Here is a 6,804-nt window from a genome sequence, read left to right as displayed (position 1 = left end):
TTTTTTTGCGGTACGCGGGCCTCTCACTGCCATGGCCTCTCCCGTTGCGGAGCACAGGCTCTGGACGCGCAGGCCCAGCGGCCATGGCCCACGGGCCCAGCCGCTCCGCGGCATGCGGGACCCTCCTGGACCGGGGCACAAACACGCGTCCCCTGCATCGGCAGGCGGACTCCCAACCACAGCGCCACCGGGGAAGCCCCATTATTGGGATTTTTGATAGAGATTGCGTTGAATCACATTGGGTAGTATTGACATTTTAATAATGTTAAGTCTTCTAATCCATGAACATGGGATGTCTTTCCATTTATTTATGTCTTCTTTAATTTTTTTCAGCAACTTTTTTTAAAAATTTTTTTTGGCCATGATTTGTAGCTCGTGGGATCTTTAGTTCCCCGAACAGGGATTGAACCTGGGCCACAGCAGTGAGAGTGCTGAGTCTTAACCACTGGACCACCAGAGAATTCCCATCAGCAACGTTTAATAGTTTTCACTATACATATCTTTCACCTCCTTGGTTAAGCTAATTACTAAGTATTTTATTATTTTTGATGTTATTATATGTGGAATTGTTTTCTTAATTTTCTTTTGACATTGTTCATGTATAGAAATGCAGCTTATTTTTTTATGCTAAAAAGGTACACTTTATTTTTTTAATTTTTATTTTATATTGGGCTATAGTTGATTTAAAATGTTGTGTTAGTTTCAGGTGTACAGCAAAGTGATTCAATTATACATACACATATGTCTATTCTTTTTCAAACTCTTTTCCCATTGTTATTACAGAATATCGAGCAAAAGGACCTATACAGCATGTCCTTGTTGGTTATCTATTTTAAATATAGTAGTATGTATATGTCAATCCCAAATTCCCAATTTATCCCTCCTCCCACCCCACCTTTCCCCTTTGGGAACCATAAGTTTGTTTTCTATGTCTGTGAGTCTGTTTCTGTTTTGTAAATAAGTTCATTTGTATCATTATTTTTTAGATTCATCATATAAGTGATATCATATGATATTTGTCTTTCTCTCTCTGACTTACTTCTTAGTATGATAATCTCCAGGTCAATCCATGTTGCTGCAGATGGGAAATGCAATTTATTTTTGTGTGTTGACTTTGTACCCTATAACTTTGGTAAATACACTTATTAGTTCTAACAGCTGTGTTGTGGAGTCCTTAGGGTTTCCTACACATAAGATTATATCATCTGCAAACAGAGATAATTTTACTTCTTCCTTTCCAACTTGTATGCCTTTTATTTCTTTGTCTTACCCAATTGCTCTGACTAAAATTTCCAGTACTATGTTAAATAGAAGTGGTGAAAGTGGGCATCCTTGCCTTGTTCCTAATCTTAGAGGAAAAGCTTTCAGTCTTTCACCATTGTGTATGATGTTTGCTGTTTCATATATGACACATAGCTTTTCATATACAGCTGACACTTGAACAACATGGGTTCGAACTGTGTGGGTCCACTTATACACACATTTTTTTCCAATAAATACATACTATGATACTACACGATTCACAGTTGGTTGAATCCATGTGTACAGAACTGCGGGTGCCAAGGGTCGACTGTAAAGTTATGCACGGACTTTCAACTGTGCAGGGGGTTGGTGCCCCTAACCCCCTTGCTGTTCAAGAGTCAAGTGTACAGTTTTTCTTTTGTTGAGGTAGTTTCCTTCTATTCCTATGTTGTTGTGTTTTTATGATGAAAGGGTGTCGAATTATGTCAAATGTTTTTCTGCATCAGTTGAGATGATTAAATTGGGTTTTTCCCTTATTTTATGGATGTAGTGTATTACATTGATCGATTTTCATATGTTGAACAATCCTTGCATTCCAGGAATAAATCCCACTTGGTCATGGTGTATAATCCTTTTAATATGCTGTTGAATTCTGTTTGCGAGTATTTTGTTAAAGATTTTTGCATAAATGTTCATATGGGATATTGGTCTGTAGTTTCCTTTTCTTGTAATGCCTTTGCCTGGCTTTGGTATCAGATTTATGCTGGCCTCATAGAATGAGTTAGGAAGTGTTTCTTCTTCAGTGTTTTGGAAAAGTTTGGGAAAGATTGGTATTAGCTCTTCTTTAAATGTTTGGTAGAATTCACCAGTGAAGCCATCAGGTCCAGGACTTTTCTTTTTGGGGAGATTTTGATTACTGATTCAATCTCCTTATTAGTCTTGGGTCTATTCAGATTTTCTATTTCTTCGTGATTTAGTCTTGGTAGGTTTTGTGTTTCTAGGAATTTGTCCACTTCATTTAGGTTATCCAATTTTTTGACATGCAATTGTTTCTAGTGCTCTCTTATCTCTGTAGAATCAATAGTAATGTCCCCACTTTCATCTCTAATTAGGTAATTTGAGTCTTCCTCTTTTTTTCTTAATCCAGCTAAAGTTTTGTCAATTTTGTTGATCTTTTCAAAGAAGCAACAATTAGTTTCATTGATTTTATCTATTGTTCTTTTATTCTCTATTTCACTTATCTCTGCTCTAATCTTCATTTCTCTCCTGCTGGCTTTGGGTTTATTTTGTTATTTACTATTTCCTTAGATTTTAAAGTTATGTTGTTGATTTGAGATCAGAAATTGTCTATTATTTTCTTAGCATTTACAGTAGCCAAAAATGAGAACCCTGAGCCTACTCACACACAAACTAAACATTAGGAAAGCAGATTTCAAAAAATAGTTAGAGAAATTTTGACATGATTGCATAGCAAGAGACTCTTCAAGGAATGTTCCTGGAGTTTCCCAGCCCTCTAAAGCACAGATAGAAAAGATAGAAAGAGGGAACCAAAATCAAAAGAGTAAGAATTTTGTTAAAAGGGCTCAAGCTCTGATTAAGTGGAGACTCATGACAAATACTAAGTTCAACTTTAAAAGACTATTTTATAGGGACTTCCCTGGTGATGAAGTGGTTAAGAATCTTCCTGCCAATGCAGGGGACACAGGTTCGATCCCTGGTCTGGGAAGATACCACATGCCACAGAGCAACTAAGCCCGTGTGCCACAACAACTGAGCCTGCACTCTAGAGCCCGCAAGCCACAACCACTGAGCCCACGCACCGCAACTACTAAGCCTGCACGCTGCAACTACTGAAGCCCACGTGCCTAGAGCTTATACTCCACGACCAGAGAAGCCACCGCAATGAGAAGCCCGCGCACACTGCAACGAAGGGTAGCCCCCGCTCGCTGCAACTAGAGAAAGCCTGTGCACAGCAACGAAGACCCAACGCAGCCAAAAAAAAGAGAAAGACTATTTTATAAAGCAATGGTTGGAACAAGAAATAGGAGGAAGGAGAGATGAAGCCAGTAGAGATGCAAAAAGAAAGCAGAAGTATTTAATTTCCGTTTTAGCCTGTCTTTATCAAAGGGAGTAACTTTCAAGCTAAAAAATTGAGAACAACCACAAGGGTTAAGGCTAAGATAAATGAAGAATCAGATAGGAAGAGAACTCTTAGCTCTTAAGTTTTGGATTCTAAACACAGATGCTTGACATTCCAGTTCACTAAAAACATTGTAGATGCAATTGCAGAATCTGTGCTTGGTAACATTTGCAGAGTCATGGAGAAGATGAAAATCACCAGAACACTGGAAAACAAAAACTGATATCCAAGTTTTCAGCAAGAAGGAAAATGTAACTCAACAAAGAAAGTGTGCTTTGGCATACTGATCGTACTTGATATTATAGATTTGGGTCCCATCTAAGTCCACTAATTCCTCTTAACCATTTTAGAATATCTGCAACTGGCCCATACAAATAATATTTCTACTAGTTTAACAAATATTTATTAAGGGCCGCCTTTTATTTTTAACCTTGTAACTTTTGCATGTAATCCATACTCGTAAACAGGAGGGCCACAAACATTTTTAAACTGTGGATGAAATCATCCCACAGTGGCCTCCTTCCAGTGGGCTGCACTGAATAGAGTAGCATTACAGGAGTGCAAGACACATGATATTGTTCTGTGAGTATTTCAGGATGAGAAGTTTGTTTAGAGGGCAACAGAGCACCATAAGAAGGCCCCAGAGGTAGGTTTAGTGTTGGAGCTAATAGGGCAAAAAAGATAAAACACAGCAAACCTGAGTATGAATGACCAGTACATTTGCAGTTGGGGAGCTGGCCAAGGGTACAGGAAAGATTGGCAGGGTTGGAGTTAATTGACTTGAAGTGTTAGTAGCTCTCTTGTGTAGACTTATTTCCATGCAGGTGCAAACTGTTGCTCCTGATGGTATCTTAGGCCTGTGGTTGCTAGCAGGTGGTAGTGGACTTTGTCAAATGTTTCAAATGTTACAAGAACAAAATTGATCAAGGTGTGAATGTGCCTAGTCAACTTCCTTACCTTTGTGACTTGTAATTAGGAGAATGAGCAGGAAGGAACTAGGCAGGAGAGGTAGATATAAAGGAAGAGAGGACTCAGGCAGAGAGGCTAAGCTATCTACAAAATGAAGATCTAGGAGACAGTGGGGAAGAGAGAGGAAGAAAATTTGTGTGGGAAATGGAGTAGAGGGAAAGTGTCAGAGCACGGAGCCAAGAGGAGGATCTGGTGCGGCTGCACGAAAGGGCCTGAGCTCTGTGTTGCTGGGGGTATGAATTGGAACCCTTTTTATGGTCTTTGTGATATATAAATATCAGAAATTTTCTAAAATTTCTTTGTTGTTGTTGGACTGTAATTCTTTTCTGTGTGTGTGTGTGTGTGTGTGTGTGTGTGCGGTACATGGGCCTCTCACTGTTGTGGCCTCTCCCGTTGCGGAGCACAGGCTCCAGACGCACAGGCTCAGCGGCCATGGCTCACGGGCCCAGCCGCTCCGCAGCATGTGGGATCCTCCCGGACCGGGGCACGAACCCGCGTCCCCTGCATCGGCAGGTGGACTCTCAACCACTGCGCCACCAGGGAAGCCCTGGAGTGTAATTCTTTAACAATGACTGTGTGAACTGAGCTACATAGAGCCCTAAGATTTATTAGGGTTTCATAATTTTGATGAAAAGGTTACTGAAGTGGGAATTCCAGAGGTAGTGAAGGGAAGACATAGTTAGACCTATATATTCTTTTTTACTCCATGCAGGAATTAATAAGACTCTTCAGTGACCTCAGGGCAATGGACCTCTAAAGAGATGATTTCCCAATATTTGAGAAAAGGGTTTGCTTGTAATTGGGGGGCACATAAAAGAAGACAAACAGAAAAATGAGCTACACAAACAGTCAGTTTGCAAAAGAAACTTTGGCAAATAAGATGGCAAATAAATAAATGAAAAAGTATTTAACCTCGCTGGACGTTTTAAAATATAAAAATAAAGCACAGTAAGATATCAGAGCTTGTGTGCACCCGAGGAGGAAAAACTGTATGGAACAAAACAGCACTCTAACTCAATGCTGTCTGAGCAGCTGTTGAGCTGCCAAGTGATGGGAGGGCTGAGGGCACCGGGACTCAGAACAGTGGGGAGGTTGGCCTTCAGCGGTGGAACCTTGGAAGGGTGGGTGAGAAGGGCTTCAGTAGATTTCTAGCTGTGGGGATGGTAGCAGCACCTCAGTTTGGCAGAGGCCAGGCAGCTGCAATGGCAGAGCCTTGGGTTAACAAGTACCCAGAGGTATAGAGGTGTAAGTGTATAGTACAGCTATAGATAAATATACATGTATATGATGATATATGTATACATGTTGAAGGGGGTTTTTTGGAGGGCAGTTGGCAACGGTTTTACTTGGGCCTCAAATTCATTCAACACAGATAGGGCTTTGAGCTGATGAAAGCTGAGTTACCTGTTCCTCCAATATCATTTGGGCCATTGAAGAGAGGGCTGTGTCACGTGTGAAAAAGCCTTGGCCACAGAGGGGTATAACTTGCAAGACAATTGGCCACTACCGACTGGTGGCTTCCACTGGGCATCAGCGAGAACACCTGGGCACTGACTTGGCACCCAGGTGGCTCCCTGGTGCAGATGACTGGCTGGGGCCGTGTTCTCTTGAACTCTGGCTGCTCCTGACTACGATAAGTCCAAGTCTACACCTCAGTCTTCCTTGACTTACTCTGACCTGTTTCAAGAATAATCACTCTACAAGTATGCACGCAGACATTTCTGTTTTAGGGTTAGTCTTGCAGCGTTTGATCTTAAAGGTCAAAATTCTCTTACCCTTTTTTTTTCCGGGTTTTGTTGTACCCATATACTCTTAAAGTGCCAGGTGACTATTATCCAGTTACTTGATCTGGGGGATGGGAAGGCACAGAGTGAATGTCAGAGGGGATTGAATAAGGTGTGTGCATGGAAAGGAGGGAGAGAGAGGAGCGGACACGGAAGGAGCAAAGCTGAAAGGAAGTTACCAAACTGTTTACAGTGGTAGGTGGTGAGATTTCATATGGCTTTGTTTTCTTCTTTATGCATTTATTTTAAAACCCTGTTTACAGGGGGCTTCCCTGGTGGTGCAGTGGTTGAGAGTCCCCCTGCCGATGCAGGGGACGCGGGTTCATGCCCCGGTCCGGGAGGATCCCACATGCCGCGGAGCGGCTGGGCCCGTGAGCCATGGCTGCTGAGCCTGTGCTCCGCAACGGGAGAGGCCACAACGGTGAGAGGGCCGCGTACTGCAAAACAAACAAACAAAAAAAACAAAACAAAAACCCTGTTTACAAAGAGCCTCTTATTACTTTTATAAGAAGAAAACTACTCATGAATATTATTTTGCTCAGATGAGGAAACTCAGATGAGCCAGCAAGGGTTTCCTCGGAATTAGTTATCATAAACAAGCCTGATGTAATATTTGGCTAGAGCTACTGGTAAATTAGGAGAATACATATACATGGTATTTCTGATTAT

At 41.5% G+C, this 6,804-nt stretch overlaps 1 non-coding gene across 1 annotated transcript; it reads right to left on the bottom strand.

Moving 5' to 3' along the window:
- Positions 1-388: 388 nt before the first annotated feature.
- Positions 389-460, bottom strand: TRNAE-CUC (transfer RNA glutamic acid (anticodon CUC)). The gene has a single exon. It is a non-coding gene; the product is annotated as a tRNA-Glu (tRNA).
- Positions 461-6,804: the final 6,344 nt, after the last annotated feature.

This window comes from Lipotes vexillifer, unplaced genomic scaffold, assembly GCF_000442215.2.
Source record: "Lipotes vexillifer unplaced genomic scaffold, Lipotes_vexillifer_v1.1 scaffold37, whole genome shotgun sequence".
NCBI lineage: Eukaryota > Metazoa > Chordata > Mammalia > Artiodactyla > Lipotidae > Lipotes > Lipotes vexillifer.
This window is presented reverse-complemented; position numbering and strand designations above follow the sequence as displayed.